This window comes from Callorhinus ursinus, unplaced genomic scaffold, assembly GCF_003265705.2.
Source record: "Callorhinus ursinus isolate GAN/ISIS: 27379988/994484 unplaced genomic scaffold, GSC_fseal_2.0 scaffold4, whole genome shotgun sequence".
Lineage (NCBI taxonomy): Eukaryota > Metazoa > Chordata > Mammalia > Carnivora > Otariidae > Callorhinus > Callorhinus ursinus.
Genome location: NW_027397066.1, coordinates 14,850,439 through 14,873,613, shown reverse-complemented (window position 1 = coordinate 14,873,613; position 23,175 = coordinate 14,850,439).

The window sequence follows — 23,175 nt, the reverse complement described above, 5'->3', positions numbered from 1 at the left end:
TGTAAAATGGGGAACCTTCATGCACTGTTGGTAGGAATGCAAACTGGTGCAGCCACTATGGAAACATTATGGAAATTCCTCAAAAAACTAAAAATAGAAGTACCATATGATCTCCTAATTCCATTTCTGGGTATTTCCCTGAGGAAAATGAAAACACTAATTTGAAAAACGATATGCAACCCTATATAATAAGATATTAATATAATATTATAATATTATGTTAACTATACTTCAGTTAAAACTTTTAAAAAGTTAAATAAAAAAGAGGGGCACCTGGGTGGCTCAGCCGTTTAAGCATCTGCCTTCAGCTGAGGTCATGATCCCAAGGCCCTGGGATCAAGCCCCATGTTGGGCTCCCTGCTCAGCAGGGAGCCTGCTTCTCCCTTTCCCTCTGCCTCTCCCCCTGCTTGTGCTCTCTTTCTCACTTTCTCAAATAAATAAATAATATAATCTTAAAAAAAAGAAATTTAACTAATTCGGATTGTTTAAAAAACAAAATAAAATAATAAAACAAGAAATACTACCAGGATGGTGAAGGTGGTGTCCAATTCCAGTCATATACAAGTCAACTATTTGATGAGAAATAGGAATTCAAAAAGGCTACAATAAAACAAAACAGGCCTTATTAACTATATATCAAATGCCTTAATAACATGCCATATGTTACCCTGAGAATCTGGCTTTCAGCAGATTTTCCTGTTTACTCAGTAGGTGCCCTAAATCCCCCTTTTCCCTTTCGGTCTCACACTGGCATTGGTCCAGGCAGCGTTCTTTCCTTTCTGTAGTTATATGGTAATGTTCCTCATATTGGTGATTAGAAAGCCAATACCCAGAGTAACAATTTAAAACTCAAGGATCTGGTCCTGTTAAATACCTCTGCACACCTGACCCCTTAAATACAAACTTACTTAGATGACCAGTAAAATGAAGAATGCTTTTATTCCTCTTTTCTTAATGGGATAGGCTGTTATTGGTCAGATTTTCCATTCCTTTGTTGGTTGTATACGTGCCTATATCTGTGCTAGGGGCTCAAATTCCTTGGAGTCCTCTAACCAATATGACCACTTCAGGTTAGAACTCTTGCACATCAATGAGACCTAACAACCTTTCCCCCCAGAATGCTTTCTAAGAATGAGACTGATTCTCCTTTGTTAGGCTACTTTGGGAGCCAGTAGGATGTGTGGGAAGGTGAGAGTGTCTGGGAGCTAGACATATCTGTACTTGAACCCTTGCCATCATCTTACTGGCTGTCTGCATTGGTAGCAACTCTAAATTTTGAAGATCCAATTTTACTGTTTACAATTTTTCCGAAGAGTACCGCAGACCCTTTGAAGGGAAAATATATGCACATAAACATTTATATAAGAATAAATGGGGGCGCCTTGATTTTGGCTCAGGTTATGATCTCAGGGTCATGAGATCGGGCCCCACATCGGGCTCTGCACTGAGTGTGGAGCCTGCTTGGGATTCTCTCTCTCCCTCTCCCTCTGTCCTGCACCCCCTCTTTCTCTTTCTCTCAAAAAAAATTAATAATAAAAAATACAATAAATAGCAAACTTTCCAAACCTCAGTTTGGAACTTCATCTAAAGTAGGGTATAATACCTATTTTTGATTTATCATGAGGTTGAATAAACTTGTAGATATGGGTGGGAGAGATCCACAGGTATGAGGAGTATAAACCAAGACCCTGTCGTTGCTAACTAGGTGGCATAACTGCACAGTTTACTCTTTGGTAAAATGAAAAATAATAATAATAATAGTGACTATCAAATCAATGTGTTGTCCGCTTGCAATGAGTTGATGCAGTTGAAATATTTGTTACAGTATCCGAGTGATAGTAAGGATTCAATAGGATTCCCTCTTTACATAAAAGTCTTGGTAAAACTTTTTGAGTGTGGGCTTCCTAAAACCCTGTGAGCACCCTTTCATAGTTTTATAGGAGCTTGCTAAATCAGGGCACTTGAAGAGAGGGGAACTTGTTGCTCACTCTTCTTGCTGTTCCTCCCTTTTTGATTCCCCACACCCTGCCCCCCTTCACTGTCTTTTTTTCTCTTAAGGATTTGTTTTGTCTGGCAAGGAGCTATAAAGGATGTGTAGCAAAGGAAGACTTAAAAGTGCCTTTTGGTGACAGCGCATATATGCCAGGGGGAGGCAAGCTGCCACCAAGATCTCAGCCAGCTGCCATGGGAAACTCATACCTGCATAATCAGCCTAGATGAAAGTGGAGAGCTTCCTTCCATGATGCAATGGGGGGGGGGGATCGTGCTGGGGCTGTGGGGAAGCCCGCATTCAATCACAGCTGGAGAAGAGGAACACGCACACAGGGAGGCCAAAGCGTTATTAACCCTAATTGTGATTGAAAACCATGGAAGAGTTCAGGGGTATTGAGGGGCTCCTGAAATGATCAAACCTGGAGCCTAGAAAGGATGGCCCAGAGAAAGCCAGTGTGATACAGTGTTTCTTTATCAAGGCTGTAGTTTAAAAACAAACAAACTGGTAATAAGGCTGATAGCTATAATCTCCCCATGCAAGATAAAGATTGTGTAACTAACTTGCGGATCACAGAAAGCTTGCTCAGCAGATTTTCTTGCTGGGTAACTTGTGGGTCAGGATGTGCGTGTTTTGCACACCATGCTCACACTTCAGGACAATTTCCCTGTGCTTGTTTTTAAATCTTTATGTATTACATAAACTTGTGCCTGTTTAAGATTCTATTTCTCAAGAAAATACATATAAGAAGTGTAAGAAAAGCCCATGAGACTGTTTAAAAGAGAAAAGGGTAAGGAATGATGAAAAGTGTGACTTAAAATGACAACATGGCAAAGCAACATAAACAAGGAAATCCATGTATATGTATATATGTGTATCTGTATACATATATATATATACATATATATATATGTATATATTGGGCAAAGGTAAAAACAAGAGTTTTCATTTCTTTTAATGAGTAGCAATATGAATGTATGAAGGCTAAAACATGAATATAATTTTGTTTCCTTCCCAGGAATAATGAATTTATCTTCCTTTTTTTTCCTTCTGAGAAAGAACTTTGATGATAGTTTGTTCAAGGGATTTGGAGCAGACCTAGGGGAAAAAAAAATGAGCACAATAAGCAGTTATACCCAACAAGTTTTATTGGGTAGCACTTGGACAGGGTTCCACGAGAGGAAAAGTCCCTTAGGGGACCACCATCCAGAAGGAGAGGAGGTCAAGGGAGCTCCTGGTGGGTGAGGGAGATCCAGAAGGGGCTCACCCATTTAGGGGTCTAAGCCCAGCAGCAAGCTGGGAATCTCTGGGTCAATAAACTCAGAAGGGGCATCTTGGGACTTTTATAACCATGAGGCTCTCTCTTACCAAAGGCCAACAGATGTGAGGTGAGGGTTCAGAAGGTATGCAAAGGAGGCAGGCTCTAAATGTCTAAAAATCTACTTGCTGGGTTACTTTTTAAAATAAATGAATGCATATAAATTTGAGTTTGGTTCCAGCAAGCTTTTGAGCTAATGAGTCTCGGCCTGCAGTGAAGAAATAAACACCTAGGGCCCAATGCATGAAGGCCATCTTTGGCTCATTTATATGACATAGTCCCAGTTACCATAGTTACTGAGGATGTGGCCTGGAATATGCCCTAAATGGTCCTGTCAGCCATATCGTCTGCCTTGGACCTGGAAATCATGCCTATCTAGGCACTGAGGAGCAGGGGTGATGGAGGAGCTGAACTACAAAGTCAGGGTTCTATGTGTCCCTCTAGCCTGTTCTTCCTGACTGAGACCACCAAAAGCTGAGATAAAGCCACAGTGAGGATGAGAGAGTGTTTGGATAAAATGAATACATATATTTGAACACCCTAGGAATACAGAGCCTTCCCTGTCCCTTTCTTAAATGGAGTAAGTCAGCCCGAAAGGGAAACTGAGAGTTCTATCTCAGTTCAATAGATGTTGCGCATGATATAGGGATGTCATTTGTATTCAAGGCACCCTACTGGGAAGCAAAGGCAGGAAAGGAGCCCTGGCTCTTAGGTTTCTTGTAAGCTAATAAGAGGAATAAGACCCACACACAACGGCTGTAGTAAAATGGGTAGAATCGGGTGTGTGAAATAGGAGTGATATACACAGAGTGTCACTGGGTTCAAAGAGGCTACAACCACATCTCAGGAAGTACAAGCTTCTCGGAGGAGGCAGAAATTGCTTCCCAGAATTAGAGTCTAATTTTGTTCTAAGTCAACTTCATAAAGTGTCCAAAGGATGCTATTTTCTCTACAGAGAATATGTGCTACTGTGTCTTTTCCTCAATACCTTAAAATGGTATCTCAGCTTAATTACATGCTTTGTATATATTACATTAAAAGAGTAAGCTGAATACTGTTTTTAAAATTCTATTTAGCTCAAGATTTTAATACAGTAATGAACAAGTCAGACTTCCCTCTGTACTATGGTTACTGTAGGTTTAAATGAGAACCGTTTATTCAAGCATTATGCATGCATTCGCCATGCAAAAAATATATATATATTCCTGAAGGATCCACAATATGCTGGTTCAGACTGATGCAGGACGGAGACACAAAGGTATATATACTGGACAAACACCGTCTCAAGGACTTCAGAGTTATGTTATGAAATAAGCATAGAATCACTTAACTATTCATTCATTTATTCATTCAGTAAATATATTCTTAGAATATACTTTGTGCTAGGTACTGTTCTAATTTCTGGGACACCAAGTAATGGTACATGCTATAAAGAAAATTAAAGCAAGGGAAAGAGATTGTCAGAGTTTTTTTTAACAAAGGTCATGGGAGCAGACCGGATTGGAGAAGACCTAGGGCTTAAAGTGACAAATAACTATTTAATGATAACAAAGGGACACCCAAATTATCAAACAGCATATTCTAGGTTTTATAGGGATTACTGACTAAGCTAGGATTAGAACCTGTGTCTTCCAAATCTTAGTCAATGCTTACTTAATATTCATAGGACAGGGGGAGAAAGAGAGGATACAGAGGAAAGTGGGAGGTATGGCTGGTCTAAGCCAGGTTCCGGTAGACTCTGGTTTGGACAGTGCATAAGGTTGTTATGCGCAGTTAGTGGCATAGGGATGGAAACATGGATTAAGAAAAGATTGTGGAGCTATGGAGTGCTGGGCTAAGCAGTTTGTCTGAAATTTCCTAGGCAACGGGAACATTTGCTTGAATATGTATTCAACTCTCACTGCAAAATGAAACAATTGAAAATCTCCATATTCTTCTCATTCATTATTTAATTCATTCAACCTTTATGGAACACCTGCCACGTGACAGGCCCTTTGATAAGAGCTGTCCACAAGGAGCCCACAGCCCAGTGGGGCAACATACACAAATAGGTATTATGCCAATTGAACTTGACAAGTGCTGTGATAGCACTTTCTCCTCTTTCCCTTCCCCCTCCTGCCCTTTGTCCTGGGATGGAGGTATGCACACAATGCTTATCAGAGCTCAGAGGAGAGCACCTAACCAGTTTGGTGGGTGGAAACACGGAACCTATCCAAATGAAGATAATGCAAACTAATTCTTAATTGATAGGAGTTTTCCAAGGGAAGAATATACTGGTAAATAGAAAACAAGCTGATATTAGACATTCATCCCCACAGCAATAAGTTTGGCATATGGCAGAAGGTCAATGAAATTTTTTTCTGCAATTTTTGTGATCCTGAAGGCAAGTAATGGTAGCCCTAAAATATTTAATAAGTTTTTCGCTGCCTGAAGTAATATCTCCCACTCCCAAATAAAATCTGACTAACTCATATCTATTCCTCAAAACCAAATTCAAACATCCTCTCTCCTTTAAAGTTTATCTCAAAAGAATTACTTACTCTTCCTGGACCCACAAAGCCCACTGGACTTCCTTCAATCATAGGGTAGCTTTCACACTGTTAGTCTAAACTTTGGACAACCTGAAGCACAAGACCACTTTGATTAACACTGGGTTCTCACTAAAGAGCACCTCAACAGGGTAGGTGGATTAAATTAATAAAAAGGATTCTGAAAGCCTCCAGAAAAACTGTTAAATCATTCAGTGTGTTTTTTATGTCAATTATGCTTGGTTGTACACTGATTCGTTGACAACCCCCTAAGACCTGGACCATATTTTTTTTTTGGTAGTTTAAATTTTTTTCTATTAAAGATTTTTATTTATTCATTTGAGGGAGAGACAGAGAAGAAGCAGGGGGAGAGGCAGAGGGAGAGGGAGAAGCAGACTCCTTGCTGAGCAAGGAGCCTGATGCGGGACTCGATCCCAGGACCCTGGGATCATGACCTGAGCCGAAGGCAAACGCTTAACCATCTGAGCCACCCAGGCGCCCAGACCTGGACCATATTTTACTATAGGTCTCAATTACTAAGAGAGTAATATTCAATTATGGACCCTGTGCCTGGCACAGAAAAATGCACAATAAATATTTTTATTAATGAATATTGATTCAGTAAACGAGATGTCTTATTTTGCCAATTATTTTAAGATAAAATGAATTCACAAACTACCTAATGACTCTATGAAATTTATCATGTTCAGAAATGAATATTTATAAAATCCTGTCACTTGAGTTAAAAATACCTACTTCATATATTTCTTTTTTCCAGTGATGTTGCCTTTATTTCTTCCTGTTTTCCTTTTGTAGTTTCATTGATTTGAGTCAGCACACTCTGATGCTTTTCACATTGTCCATTTTCCTGTTGGGTTTCTTTGTTTGCTCGTGATCCTAATCTAATCATAAATCCAGTAAGCGAAGGTGACAACTGATATTGCTTTTAGGGTAATTTAGACATGGGATAAATGTAATTGATGATAGGTTCAAGAAATTATGAATACAAAGAACTGTTACAAGTCTGTAATTGCAATTATAGCAATGGAAACTGAACTCCAGATATAATAGTTATTTACAAGTATAGTTACTTTGCAAGACTCACGCCAATGAGCCACTTTGAAGAAATTTCTCTAGACATTCTTTATCTAAACTAGTTCTGGAAAAAGGATATATAGCTAAAGAGAATCTGAAACTACCATGTGTTAGGCTTTAAAACTTAATATTGTTATCTCCATTTTAAGCATAAAAACACGAGGGCTCATAGAAGTTAAGAAAGTTGCCCAAGACTATTGGTGGGCAAGGTAAAATATGCACCTATATTTACTTAACCCTCACACTATACTCTTTCTACTGTTCCATGTTGGAAGTCCACACCACTGAAAACATTTCAATTTTTATCTGAACCAAAATTTAAAAATCCAAAATAAATTAACAAAACTGCTTAAATGGATTAAGCACCATGCTTTTTTTTTGTTTCAAGTCTGATGAACACACTTATGAGGACTCAACTAAAGTCTGAAGACACAAGATCTTACCTTGGATTTGCATTAATACTTTTATGATTTGAGGAAACTACCTTATCCCTCTGAACTTTGATTTAAAAAAATAATGTTGATAATATCTCCCAAGACTGTTTCCCAGGATCATGGCCACCCAATGAAAATAATAGTTTACAAACTATAAATCAAAATCTCATATTTCTTTGTAAAACCTCCACTATGCACAGTGAACTACACATAGTTCCTGGGAAATACAAAGATTTTGTTTCCCACTCATAGAGCCTGGATATTAATAGGTAGAATATAATAAAAAAGGATTAGTATCAGTGTGTGTCCACATTTCAGGCTTTGCACTTACTGGCTATATAACCTCAGTATATCTGAAATGTTATGATCCTCCTTTTTTTTTTTCTATTTAGCTCTGTAGACATATTCCCCTTGTGCTGAAATGTTAGAGAAGCTGCTCAAGAAAACTTACTTTGATTCGCGGCTTGGTTTTACTTTGACTTACAGTTTACTTTGACTCTGTATTTGATGGACCATTCAGAGTCTGTGACTGATGGAACGTTTTTTCCCCTCTCTTTAAGTATATTTTTTATTTATATAAGTAATATATGAACATATGCAACTTGTACTAAAAAAATAAAACATTACAGAGAAGGTTGATTCTTTTTTTTAATATAGTAACTTTTTTTTATTATTATTATGTTCAGTTAGCCAACATATAGTACCATTTTGGGTAAGGTTGCCAGATTTTCCACTGTACTGAGAATATTCTAATTTTCTCTATTTTCCTACTCAAATCACTGCTAGCTCAAAAGCCAAAATTTTATCTTGTTATTTAAGATGAGTAATGAGTCTCTCTTTTGAACTTAAATATGCTTGACACTGTCATAGAAATAAAAAGATTCTTAAGTACAGCTAAGGTGGGCTTTACTTTTCTTCTTTGTGGGTCTTATTTCAAAATGTGATAAAATATGCAAAATTATATTATCATAGCACTATTAACTAAAATGATGTGCAAGCATGCATTTTTTCTATCCATGTTATATTGAGTATATATTTTCAATCAAATCAAATCTAGGTTATTTTTGTTTGAACTGCCATTGAGCAACTTTCCCATACCCTACATTTTAAGAATTAATTATTTAACCTGTTTTCATATTTATTAATCTCCACATCTTGAGTTAGCAAGTACCTATTGTTTCAACTTGATGGGATATTTTCATATCTTGATTTTATTATCCAGTTACTTTAGCATTTTATCCTAGTTGTATTATCCACAAGCTTGTTCATCCTATCAGTATATATCAGTAACCTGTTGATACATTTTTAAATGGAACAAAAGTAAATAAAAATCCTGGTGATGGGTATTAAAGAGGGCACGTATTGAATGGAGCACTGGGTGTTACACGCAAACAATGAATCATGGATCACTACATCAAAAACTAATGATGTGGCAAGATGGCAGAGGAGAAGGAGACCTAGATTTCGTCTGGTCTCAGGAATTCAGCTGAATAGGGATCAAACCATTCTGAACACCTACGAACTCAACAGGAGATCGAAGAGGAGAGTAGCAACAACTCTCTGAACAGAGAAGCGACCACTTACTGGAAGGTAGAACGTGCGGAGAAGTGAATCCGAGGCGATATTCGGGAGGATAGACGGTGGGGGAGGGGGCCTCCGCCGGCCGCTTCTGGCAAGTGATAGAGCCGCGGAGCACAAGATCGGAACTTTTAGAAGTCGGCTCCGCTGAGGGACGTTGCTGCAGTGGCTAAGCGGGGGGTGGAATCCTCCCAGGACAGTGTGGTCTCAGGACCCTCGGGGTCACAGAAAGACCGGGGGTGCCTGAGTGCGGCAGAGCTCCCAGGTATCGGAGCGGGGAAGCCGGCTGCAGAGACGGAGCCGAGGCGCGGGCTCTCAGCTCGGGGTTGCCATAAACTGTGATCCGTGGCCCAGTCGGGCCACTGCTCCTCCAGCAGGGACACAACAAGCAGCAGATCCGGGGAGACTCCCCTTTCTCCCCCGGGAGGAGCGGCGTGGGAACGCACCGCAGGGATCTGCTGGGTTTGGAGACTCCACACGGGGTCGGGTGCCAGAGATAGAAACGCTCCGTCACAGGCCGGGTGAGCACGGAGTGCGGCCGGAGACCGGGGACACGGGAGTGACTGCTTTTCTCTGGCGGTGCACTGAGGAGCGGGGCCCCGAGTTCTCAGCTCCTCCGGGTGGAGATTGGGAGGCCACCATTTTCACCCTGGTCCTCCAACGCTGTACTGAGAGCTTACAGGGAACAAAAGCTCCTGAGAGCAAACCCGAGCAGCTTGCTTAGCCCAGACCAACAAGTACGGGGCAATTCCGCCTCCGGCAAAGACATTTGGAAACCACGGCAACAGGCGCCTCCCCCAGAAGATCAGCAGGAACAGCCAGCAAGCCAAGACCAAGTTTACCAATCAAGGAGAACAGGAGAACTCCAGCACTAGGGGAATACTCCACATAGAATTCATGGCTTTTTTTTTTACCATGATTCATTAGTTCATCAAAGTTAATTTTTTTAACTTTTTTTAATTTTTCTTTTTCCCTTTTTCAACCAACATCTCATCAATCCCTTTTTTTAAAAAAGCATTTTTTATTTTTCATTTTTAGAGTCATATTTTATCCCTTCATAGTAGTTACCCTTATTTTTGACATATATATATAAGTTGTTCTCTCTTTAAAATTTTGAGATACAGTTTCTTCTAACAGATCAAAATATACCCTAAATCACTAGTGTATGGCTTTGTTCTAGTCCCCTGCCTGATCACATCCTCTCCCTTTTGTCTTTTTTTTTTTAAATCTTCTTCTCTTTTTTCAAACAACTTATCTTATCAATTCCGTTTATAAAATCTTTTATACTTTTCATCTTTACAGTCATCTTCCATCCCTTCATTGTATCAACCCTTATTTTGTATGTATATGTGTCTCTTCCTTTAAAATTTTAGGAGGCACTTTTTTCTAACAGACCAAAATATGCCCAAAATCTAGTGTGTGGCACTGATCTATGCACTAGCCTGATCATATTTGATCATATTCTGCTTTTTTTGTATTGTTCTGTTTTTGTTTTTATCTTTTTTTATCTTCTTTTTTCCTCTTTCTTTTTTCTTTCTTTCCCTTTCTATTCCCCTGGTTTCAGGTCTTTTCGGATTTGTATACAGTATATTTGCTGGGGACGTTGTTAAACTCTTAGCATTTTGTTCTCTCATTCATCTATTCTCTGGACAAAATGACAAGACGAAAAAAATCACCTCAGCAAAAAGAACAAGAGGTAGTACCGTCAGCCAGGGACCTACTCAATACGGACATTAGTACAATGTCGGACCTAGAGTTCAGAATCATGACTTTAAAGATACTAGCTGGGCTTGAAAAAAGTGTGGAAGTTATTAGAGAAACCCTTGTTGGAGAAATAAAAGAACTAAAATCTAACCAAGGCGAAATCAAAAAGGCTATTGATGAGGTGCAATCAAAAATGGGGGCACTAACTGCTAGGATAAATGAGGCAGAAGAGAGAATCAGCGATATAGAAGACCAAATGATGGAAAATAAAGAGGCTGAGAAAAAGAGAGATAAACAACTACTGGATCACGAGGGCAGAATTTGAGAGATAAGTGATACGATAAGACGAAACAACATTAGAATAATTGGGATCCCAGAAGAAGAAGAAAGAGAGAGAGGGGCAGAAGGTACATTGGAGCAAATAATAGCAGAGAACTTCCCTAATGTGAGGAAGGAAACAGGCATCAAAATCCAGGAGGCACAGAGAACCCCTCTCAAAATCAATAATAATAGGTCAACACCCCGACATCTCATAGTAAAACTTACGAGTCTCAGAGACAAAGAGAAAATCCTGAAAGCAGCTCGGGAGAAAAGATATGTAACCTACAATGGTAGAAATATTAGATTGGCAACAGACCTATCCACAGAGACCTGGCAGGCCAGAAAGGACTGGCAAGATATCTTCAGAGAACTAAACGGGAAAAATATGCAGCCAAGAATACAATATCCACCTAGGCTGTCATTGAAAATAGGAGAGATAAAAAGCTTCCAGGACAAACAAAAACTAAAGGAATTTGCAAACAAGAAACCAGCCCTCCAAGAAATATTGAAAGGGTTCCTCTAAGCAAAGAGAGAGCCTAAAAGCAGCATAGATCAGAAAGGAACACAGACAATATACAGTAACTGTGACCTTACAGGCAATACAATGGCACTAAATTCATACCTTTCAGTAGTTACCCTGAATGTACATGGGCTAAATGCCCCAATCAAAAGACACAGACTATCAGATTGGATTAAAAAACAAGACCCATCAATATGCTGTCTGCAAGAGACTCATTTTAGACTCAAAGACACCCCCAGATTGAAAGTGAGGGGGTGGAAAACCATTTACCATGCTAATGGACACCAAAAGAAAGCTGGGATGGCAATCCTTATATCAGACAAATGAGATTTTAAAACAAAGACTGTAATAAGAGATGAGGAAGGACACTATATCCTACTTAAAGGGTCTATCCAACAAGAAGATCTAACAATTTTAAATATCTATGCCCCTAACATGGGAGCAGCCAATTATATAAGGCAATTAATAACAAAAGCGAAGAAACACATTGACAACAATACAATAATAGTGGGGGACTTTAACACCCCCCTGACTGAAATGGAGAGATCATCTAAGCAAAAGATCAACAAGGAAATAAAGACTTTAAATGACACACTGGACCAAATGGACTTCACAAACACATTCAGAACATTTCATCCCAAAGCAACGGAATACACATTCTTCTCTAGTGCCCATGGAACATTCTCCAGAATTGATCACATCCTAGGTCACAAATCAGGTCTCAAACGGTACCAAAAGATTGGGATTATTCGCTGCATATTTTCAGACGACAGTGCTTTGAAACTAGAACTCAATCACAAGAGGAAAGTCGGAAAGAACTCAAATATGTGGAGGCTAAAGAGCATCCTACTAAAGAATGAATGGGTCAACCAGGAAGTTAAAGAAGAATTAAAAAAACTCATGGAAACCAATGAAAATGAAAACACAACTGTTCAAAATCTTTGGGATACAGCAAAGGCAGTCCTAAGAGGAAAGTATATAGCAATACAAGCCTTTCTCAAGAAACAAGAAAGGTCTCAAAGCACAACCTAACCCTACACCTAAAGGAGCTGGGGAAAGAACAGCAAATAAAGCCTAAACCCAGCAGGAGAAGAGAAATAATAAAGATCAGAGCAGAAATCAATGAACTAGAAACCAAAAGGACAGTAGAACAGATCAACGAAACTAGGAGCTGGTTCTTTGAAAGAATGAACAAGATTGATAAACCCCTGGCCAGACTTAGCAAAAAGAAAAGAGAAATTACCCAAATCAACAAAATCATGAATGAAAGAGGAGAGATCACAACTAACACTAAAGAAATACAAACAATTATAAGAACATATTATGAGCAACTCTATGCCAGCAAATTAGATAACCTGGAAGAAATGGGTGCATTCCTAGAGACGTATCAACTACCAAAATTGAACCAGGAAGAAATAGAAAACCTGGACAGACCTATAGCCACTAAGGAAATTGAAGCAGTCATCAAAAATCTCCCAACAAACAAAAGCCCAGGGCCAGATGGCTTCCCAGGGGAATTCTATCAGACATTTAAAGAAGAATTAATACCTATTCTCCTGAAACTGTTCCAGAAAATAGAAATGGAAGGAAAACTTCCAAACTCATTTTATGAGGCCAGCATTACCTTGATCCCAAAACCAGACAAAGACCCCCTCAAAAAGGAGAATTACAGACCAATATCCTTGATGAACATGGATGCAAAAATTCTCACCAAAATACTAGCCAATAGGATCCAACAGTACATTAAAAGGATTATTCACCATGACCAAGTGGGATTTATCCCTGGGCTGCAAGGATGGTTCAACATCCGCAAATCACTCAACGTGATACAATACATTAATAAAAGAAAGAACAAGAATCATATGATCCTCTCAATGGATGCAGAAAAAGCATTTGACAAAGTACAGCATCCTTTCTTGATCAAAACTCTTCAGAGTATAGGGATAGAGGGTACATACTTCAATATCATAAAAGCCATCTATGAAAAACCTATAGCAAATATCATTCTCAATGGGGAAAAGCTGAGAGCTTTTCCCCTAAGGTCAGGAATGTGGCAGGGATGTCCACTATCACCACTGCTATTCAACATAGTATTAGAAGTCCTAGCCACAGCAATCAGACAACAAAAAGAAATCAAAGGCATCCAAATCGGCAAAGAGGAAGTCAAACTCTCACTCTTTGCAGATGATATGGTACTGTATGTGGAAAACCCAAAAGACTCCACCCCAAAACTGCTAGAACTCATACAGGAATTCAGTAAAGTGGCAGGATATAAAATCAATGCACAGAAATCAGTGGCATTCCTATACACCAACAACAGGACAGAAGAGAGACAAATCAAGGAGTCAATCCCATTTACAATTGCACCCAAAACCACAAGATACCTAGGAATAAATTTAACCAAAGAGGCAAAGGATCTGTACTCAGAAAACTATAAAATACTCATGAAAGAAATTGAAGAAGACACAAAGAAATGGAAAAACGTTCCATGCTCATGGATTGGGAGAACCAACATTGTGAAAATGTCAATGCTACTTAGAGCAATCTACACATTCAATGCAATCCCCATCAAAATACCATCCACTTTTTTCAAAGAAATGGAACAAATAATCCTAAAATTTGTATGGAACCAGAAGAGACCCCGAATAGCCAGAGGAATATTGAAAAAGAAAAGCAAAGCTGGCGGCATCACAATTCTGGACTTCCAGCTTTATTACAAAGCTGTCATCATCAAGACAGTAGGGTACTGGCACAAAAACAGACACATAGATCAATGGAACAGAATAGAGAGCCCAGAAATGGACCCTAAACTCTATGGTCAACTTATCTTTGACAAAGCAGGAAAGAATGTCCAATGGAAAAAAGACAGTCTCTTCAACAAATGGTGTTGTGAAAATTGGACAGCCACATGCAGAAGAATGAAACTGGACCATTTCCTTACACCACACACAAAAATAGACTCCAAATGGTTGAAAGACCTAAACGTGAGACAGGAGTCCATCAAAATCCTAAAGGAGAACACAGGCAGCAACCTCTTCGACCTCAGCCACAGCAACTTCTTCCTAGAACATCGCCAAAGGCAAGGGAAGCAAGGGCAAAAATGAACTATTGGGATTTCATCAAGATAAAAAGCTTTTGCACAGCAAAAGAAACAGTCCATAAAACCAAAAGACAACCGACAGAATGGGAGAAAATATTTGCAAATGACCTATCAGATAAAGGTTAGTATCCAAAATCTATAAAGAACTTATCAAACTCAACACCCAAAGAACAAATGATCCAATCAAGAAATGGGCAGAAGACATGAACAGACATTTTTCCAAAGAAGACATCCAAATGGCCAACAGACACATGAAAAAGTGCTCAACATCGCTCGGCATCAGGGAAATCCAAATCAAAACCTCACTGAGATACCACCTCACACCAGTCAGAATGGCTAAAGTTAACAAGTCAGGAAACGACAGATGTTGGCGGGGATGTGGAGAAAGGGGAACCCTCCTACACTGTTGGTGGGAATGCAAGCTGGTGCAGCCACTCTGGAAAACAGTATGGAGGTTCCTCAAACAGTTGAAAATAGAGCTACCCTACGACCCAGCAATTGCACTACCGGGTATTTACCCCAAAGATACAAATGTAGGGATCCGAAGGGGTACGTGCACCCCGATGTTTATAGCAGCAATGTCCACAATAGCCAAACTGTGGAAAGAGCCAAGATGTCCATCGACAGATGAATGGATAAAGAAGAGGTGGTATATATACACAATGGAATATTATGCAGCCATCAAAAGGAATGAGATCTTGCCATTTGCAATGACGTGGATGGAACTGGAGGGTGTTATGCTGAGTGAAATAAGTCAATCAGAGAAAGACATGTATCAAATGACCTCACTGACATGAGGAATTCTTAATCTCAGGGAACAAACTGAGTGTTGCTGGAGTGGTGGGGGGTGGGAGGGATGGGGTGGCTGGGTGATAGACATTGGGCAGGGTATGTGCTATGGTGAGCGCTGTGAATTTTGCAAGACTGTTGAATCACAGATGTGTACTTCTGAAATAAATAATGCAACATATGTTAAGAAAAAAGAAAAAGAAGATAAAGAAGATAGCAGGAGGGGAAGAATGAAGGGGAGTAAGTCAGAGGGAGAGACAAACCATGAGAGAGGATGGACTCTGAAAAACAAACTGAGGGTTCTAGAGGAGAGGAGGGTGGGGGATGGGTTAGCCTGGTGATGGGTATTAAAGAGGGCACATTCTGCATGGAGCACTGGGTGTTATGCACAAACAATGAATCATGGAACACTACATCAAAAACTAATGATGTAATATATGGTGATTAACATAACATAATAAATTTTTTTAAAAAATGAAAAAAGAAAGAAACTAATGATGTAATGTATGATGATTAACATAACATAATAAAATAAAATTTTTAAAAAATCCTCTGAACTCTATGAACTTTTCCAGGAATTAACAAGAAACAGAAAACTAAACAGTAATCACTGGAGTCTTTCCTGTTGGTGTTGGAAAAACAATTTAAAATGTAAATTGTAGATTTACTAGCTAATAAGAAGGTATAGAACTCAGGATCTATGATAAGCTAGTCAGTTGGATATTTTAAGAGTCGGTGCGGATGGTTCAAGCTCAATACTTGACATGCAGTCAGTTTGAATCATATACGTGGTGAAATAGTTCAAATAGCCAATTGATGAGGCAGTCCCGGCTGGAGTTATCAAATCCCATTTTTTCTATTCCATGTCTTATAAAGAGAGAAGAAACCCAACACTTGCCCTTGTGAGAGCCACATAGACCTTGTAACCTCAGTTCACCTTTCTTTGAATTAAGTTGAAGAAATTTTAAAGTGATAGCTTCTTATTCTAAAAGCTTATGCCGCAATTATAATCTACTTATATTTACTAATCACCTACTTAGTGTTACATTATATAATCTTATTTGAAGCTAGTCCTGGAAAATTGATGTGTGTGTCCTTTTTCCCACAGTGTATTCCGTGGTATTTGGAACTTATAAAGTCTGAAGATATTAAGAAAGAATCTCTGGTTTTCAACACATTTTATTCACGAAGCTATTGTAGACTATTCAGTATTTAGAAGAGGCTCTCATACATCCACCCACTGTGGGTCCCACTAGATCCATACTAGATCCACTGCACACAGGACCTGTGGCTTGGTCTCAAAGCAACCACAGAGTCACCCCCAAGTAATGTTCTGTCACTTTGGGGTGTTTATACCAGTGAGGTGTGCACAACTCCCACATGAGAATCCCGGCACTCCTGAGTCTTCCTGGTCTCAGGGAATGTAAATCTTTCCCACTACTGTTAAGAAATTCAGATATTCTCTTTTTCCCCAGCTTCTTCAGCCTCCAGCCTTATCCATCCCCCAATTAATTCTGACCTAATGCCTCTGAGTGTCCTATATTCTAAAATCTGAGGTTCCTATCACACTCCTAAAACCATCCACATTAAGCAAAAGAAAACAAAACAAAAAATAAGCAAAGAATTCAGACCATGGTTGATCATGAAAGTCTGGATAATCACTATTTTTCTAAAAAAGGAAAAAGTGAAAGATGCATTTTAATACTTTTTAATCTACAGCAGCAGAAAGAAGAGACAGAAATCTGTGTCTAAATACTCTATACTCTTTCATAAAATAATGCAATTTAGACTCCTGGAAAGATACTCATGATCACCATATCTTGGGTGCAATTGTTCTTGTTCTAACTTTTCTTTCTTTTTTTTTTTTTAAGATTTTATTTATTTATTTGACAGAGAGAGACACAGCGAGAAAGAGAGCGCAAGCAGGGGGAGTGGGAGAGGGAGAAGCAGGCTTCCTGCGGAGCTGGGAGCCTGATGCGGGGCTCGATCCCAGGACCCCGGGATCATGACCTGAGCCGAAGGCAGACGCTTAACGACTGAGTCACCCGGGCGCCCCTTGTTCTAACTTTTCATTTCTAGGTTAGACACCCTTATTTTTATTAGTTCTTCATGCCTGTTGTCTCAAAATATTAAATAAATAACTGCAGAAATAATAACAATTATTTAACACAGCTTTTGCCTTCGAAATATTGCTGAATGGCTTACAAAATAACATTCTAATTAATGTAGGTCTAACATTTTAACATGAAACCTAAATACACTCCTTGAAACACATATCCATGATTATAAACAGAAAAATCATAGTACATATGTTGTTTCTCCCCTGTTTTTATTTTTTTCATGAAACAGTATCTCACAAACCTCTCTCCGTGTCCTTGCACATACACGGATTTTATTTATTTTGGACTGCGTAGTATTTCATAGTGTCATTGTCCCTTCATCCACTTATGGAATATTTAAGTTGGTCCAATTTTTTTTATTATCACAAATAGCACAGCAATAAATATCTTTTCATATAAATGGCTATAAACCTGTTGGTATCTCAGCAGGATTGATTCCTAATCACGCAATAAATACATGAAAGAGTGGATGCATCTTAAAATGTCTCAGGCACTTCCTAAATACTGCCCCCAAATGTCCCAATTGTACATTGAGCAACAGCGTGAAAGAGCTATCCTTCCCTTCTTCTCTACTGATGCTGGATATTCCAAATCTTTTACAATTTTTTTTTCAATTTAGCTAGTGAAAGATAGTAAATACGTTTTTATGTAATCACCAGTGAAGTCCAGGGTTTTTAACATGGTTATAATGTATATTCCTTTTCCTCTAAATTGCTTTTCCACATCCTTCACTCAAAATTTATTGATGTGTCTTTACACTGTTTTATGTACTTAGTATATTAAGTGAAATGAATAACATTTACTCAATTTATTGATGAATAAATTGAGAGCTAAAAAAATTAGGTAACATGTCCAAGTGTCATATATACAATTTTAATCTAATCTCTTTGCTTGACTTTGTAGCTACACTATTAACGACTACACTAAATTATTTCCATAACATCTTTCCAGTATTTACACTCTTCACCTAAAAATCTATTTCCCTAAATCTTGTTTAAACAGATATCATATCAAAATAGCAGACATTTACAGATATATAAATAGACAGTTTTTCTTGTGAATAGTTATATAGGAAAATGAAGCAACAGAGAGTTCCTTTTTTTCATTTCAATTAACTGTTACGCTTATGATCATAACTTGGCGAATATTTTTTAAAGTAAGTGTACTTAGCCATAAATGTTCTCTTTCTCTCCTTTGACCTATGATGTCGTTGCCATGGAAATGAGATTCTGTTTCTTTAGCATATTACATATGTAGAAAAATAGTTTTTTTTCTTTTTTCTTAGATGTTCATCAGTTGTATATTTAAAAAAACAGCACTTTTATTTGTGGAAATCTGAAAATACATTAAACTGAAAAAGGGATGTGGTAATTACTGATTTCCTGCATTCAACTAAATACAAAATATGTTGACCAGGGAGTAAAAGAGATAGTTATGTTTTTTATACTTTCAAAGAAGCAAATTGACTGATAGGAATTGATGATTATCTTCCAGTTTAGTGTGTATTTCCTTTCATCTTTTAGGTTCTGTGAAGCAATACCTAATTTAAAGTTTAATATCTTTCTTCTGCCCCCATATGCAGCAGATGGCTGAGGCAACTACCTCCTACTATCTAATTCCTTAGTGACATTCATTATTCATCAGAAAGGAAGTTAGGAAACATTATCTTCCCAATTCTTGGCTTGCTTAGTCAAATAGATTAAAGAAAATATCCTGTAGTTAGCAAAGGAATTATATTTAAACCCATAAAATCATTAAAAAATAAAAGCTAGTGACCACCCATTGGGGACACTTGACTATGACTCCTCCATGTAGATAATTTGGTGGGAACATGCAACTAATAAAAAAAAACAAATGATAAGTGCCTTTGCAACAGGGCTCAGTTCCAGAGGTATTTAGTTTTGAACCACAAAAGTCTGCCCTAGGATGAATGAATTAGCCCCTTGCCCCTCTCTACTGGTTGCCAATCCCTCCATGTATCTAACTTGAAGCTTACAGATCACATACAGGTCGGGGAAAATAAATTGAATATGGATTCCATTTGCATTTTTAAAATACTATTATCCTATATGTTTTTCAAAGTCAATACCAGGGAATAAGGTTATTTCTATATTGGTGAGGAGGGAAAGACACAAAGAAATGGGTTTGATGCCCACAGGACTTCAGACTTTTTCCAATGAAAAGGTGAAAAACCCAATTCGTGCTGGCTTAGACCACAGGGAATTTTGTTGACTCCCGTAACAGCAAAGATCAAAAGCTCTGGGTTCAGACTCTGCGGAATTGAGTAACTCAAGCAATATCATCAGCGTTAAATCATTTTTGATTTTTTGGCCTCCATTGCCTGAAAGGGTCTCTATATTCAAGGCAGCTTTCATGTCAAGATAACATGAGGGCAGTAGCAACGTGAAGCCTGGGTCCTGTTTTCTTTACAACTGCAAAAGAGAGGAAGCACCTCTCTCCGTAACTACTCACTCCAGCAAAGCAAATATGATGGTCTCTGAGTAAACTTCTTTCATGTATTCTCTGAATCAATGACTAAAGCCAGGAGGATTGTGTGATCAGATTAGTTTAGGGTCAGGTTGCATGCTCATCCCTGAAACTGGGAAGAGATTTATCACCTCTGCAATCTAATTTCCTTTGAGATATCTTTTTTGATTCATGGGCTATTGAGCCATCTGCTGTTAAATTCCAAATATTTGGGAATTTTCCAGATATATTTATGCTATGGATCTAATGATTCCATTGTGGACAGAGAACATACCTGCCATGATTAATCCTTTTAACTGTATTCAGACTTGTTTTATGGACCAGAATAGAATCTATCTAATTGAATGTTTCATGCATACTTCAGAAGAATATATATTCTGTTGTTGTTGAGTGGAGTGTGTTATAAATGTTTATTGGTCAAGTTATTTAATAGTTTGGTTCAAGTCTATGATATTTTTACTGATTTTCTATGTATTTCTTTGTCAAGTACTATACATGTGGATTTCATCTATTTCTCTCTTTTTTTCCATTCAAGTTCTGTCATATCATTAGAGGCAAACACATTTAGAGTTGCTATACCCTTTTACTAAAATGACCCATTTATCATTATAAATGTTTCTCTTTACCTCTGGCAATATTCTTTGTTCTGAAACTTAATTCGATTCTTATTAATAGAGTGTATAGCCACATCAGTCAGTCATATGTTCTTAGTGTTGTTTGAACGGTATTTTGTTTGTACTTTCGCTTTTAAGCTATGCATGTCTTTGTGTTTAAAATGAGTCTCTTCTAAGCAGCACATCGGTCTGGCTTTTTTTCAATCTGAGAATATCTCACTTCTACTTAGAATGTTATACCGTTTGCTTTAAAATATTTATATGGTTCATCTTAAGCCTACCATTTTGCTGTTGTGTTCTATTTGTTCCTTCTATTCTTACTTTTTATTTCTTTCCTGAATTCTTTTGCATTGTTTTTTTTTACATTTTTATGATTACATTGTATAACTCACTATTAGATTATCTGTATACCTGTTCTATTTTTCAATAGTTAACTATAACTCTTATATTTGATCCTCTGTGCATAATGTTCCTTCTTTCCTCTGGGTATTTTTAAGAATTTCTCTATAACTCTTATTTTCGGTAATTTGTGTATGATGTGGGTTGGCATTTAAAAAATATTTATTCCAGGGGTGCCCAGGTGGCTCAGTTGGTTAAGCATCTGCCTTCAGCTCACGTCATAATCTCAGGGTCCTGGGACTGGAGCCCAGAGTTTAGCTCCCTGCTCGGCAGGGAGCCGGCTTCTCCTTTCCCTCTGCAGCTCCCCCTGCTTGGGCTCTCTCTCTCTCTCACTCTCTCTCTCAAATAAATACATAAATAAAATAGAATAATAAAAAATATTTATTCTGTATGTCATTCCTCAACTTCTTAAACTTCAAATTTTCTTGTTATTGTCTCAAAGCTTACTGAAACTCAGGTTTAATTTTTTTCTATCTGCGTTATTTTGAATGGTTGTTAATGCTATATGTTCAAATGAAGTTAACTGATATTTTCCTGTTCTATCTAATCTGTGGCAAATCACATCCGGTATGTTTTTCATTTCTGATATTTTATTTTTCATCTCTAGATTTTTTGATTGGATGTTTTGTATCTTCTATCTCTCTCCTAGTTCTCTTAAGGTGGTGTTTTCCTTTACCTTATTCAACATACACAGCATTTTAATAATAGTTGTCATAATGTCTGTATCTTCTAGTCCCATTACTTATTTCATTTCTGGGTTTGCTTCCATTCAGTATTTCTTTTCCTGTTCATGGATTATATTTTCCTGCTACTTTGTACATCTGGCAATTTTTATTGAATTCTGGAGTTACAATTCTTATATTGTTGGTCACTGGATATGTCTGCATTGCTTTAAATAGTATTTATTTTGTCTTTGTACACTGTTAAGTTTCTTAGAATTAGTTTGATTATTTCAAGGTTTTCAAACTGTGTCCAGAGCAGTATTTACCTAAGGTTAAATTAACCTCATGGCTAAGGCAATACCTTTCTGAGAATTCTATCACATATCTCATTTATTACTGTGTCTTTCCACTAGAATTGATGGAAACACAAATTTTCCCACCAGAATTCACTTTGTCTACTCTTTTTAAAGAAGGTTTTGTTTTTTTTTTAGATTTATTTATTTATTTGACAGAGAGAGAGCACAAGCGGGGGTGGGGGGGAGCAGGAGAGGGAGAAGCAGGCTCCTGCAGAGCAGGGAGCCAGATGTGGGGCTCGATCCCAGGACCCTGAGATCATGACCTGAGCCAAAGGCAGACATTTAACTGACTGAGCCACCCAGGAGCCCCTGTTTACTTTTTTTAGATGACGCTTTCTCAGGTCTCACAAAGTTTCCTGCACACATTCACTGATAGGTGTCAGTCAGCTTAAAGAGAAGTCCCCTCTGTAAGTCTTTGGAGTTCTCTCTCTCCCTCAAATATCGGGCTTACTTTGTTTGTTTCCTTTTTCAGAGATCACAGCCCCATGCTTCCAGTTTTCTAAGTCTAAAAATGGTTGTCATGTACTGTGTCTGTTTTCTAATTGTTTAAAGTAGAAGGGTAAATCCATTCCTTGTACACTCTGCTGGTTCCATGGGACATTTTTTAAGCTTTTTGGATTACTTAAAGTGAGTATCTCCTGTAAAAATAATATACTAAGCTCAGTGGCTCAGCACAATAAAAGTTTATCTTTTGCTTATGATACAGTTCAAAGCAGGGGTACCGGGTCAGGTCATTCTCCAGGCCAGCTGGTCCCTACGCCATCTCTCAGGACTGAAGCTCCCTCCATTTTTCTAGATAGCATGCTCTTAAGCCTCTTACTTTTCTTATGAGTTTTCTGCATTCATTGGGCAAAGGGTGAAAGAGAAAGCATGGAAATATTGATGGACTAAGCTTAGAAGTATCCTATTTCACTACTGCCCGCATTCCTTCAACCTGAACTCAGTCATATAGTCCCACCAAATTGCAAGAGACGCCAGGAAATGTAACCTAGCTATATGTCTAGAGCAGTTCAGTCCAATAGAAATAAAACGTGAGCCACATATGTAATTGTAAATTTTCTAGTAGCCGAATTATAATGTAAAAAGAAACAGATAAAAGCACTTTTAATAATATATTTTATTTAGACAAATTTATTCAATTAGAGCAATTGAATTAGACC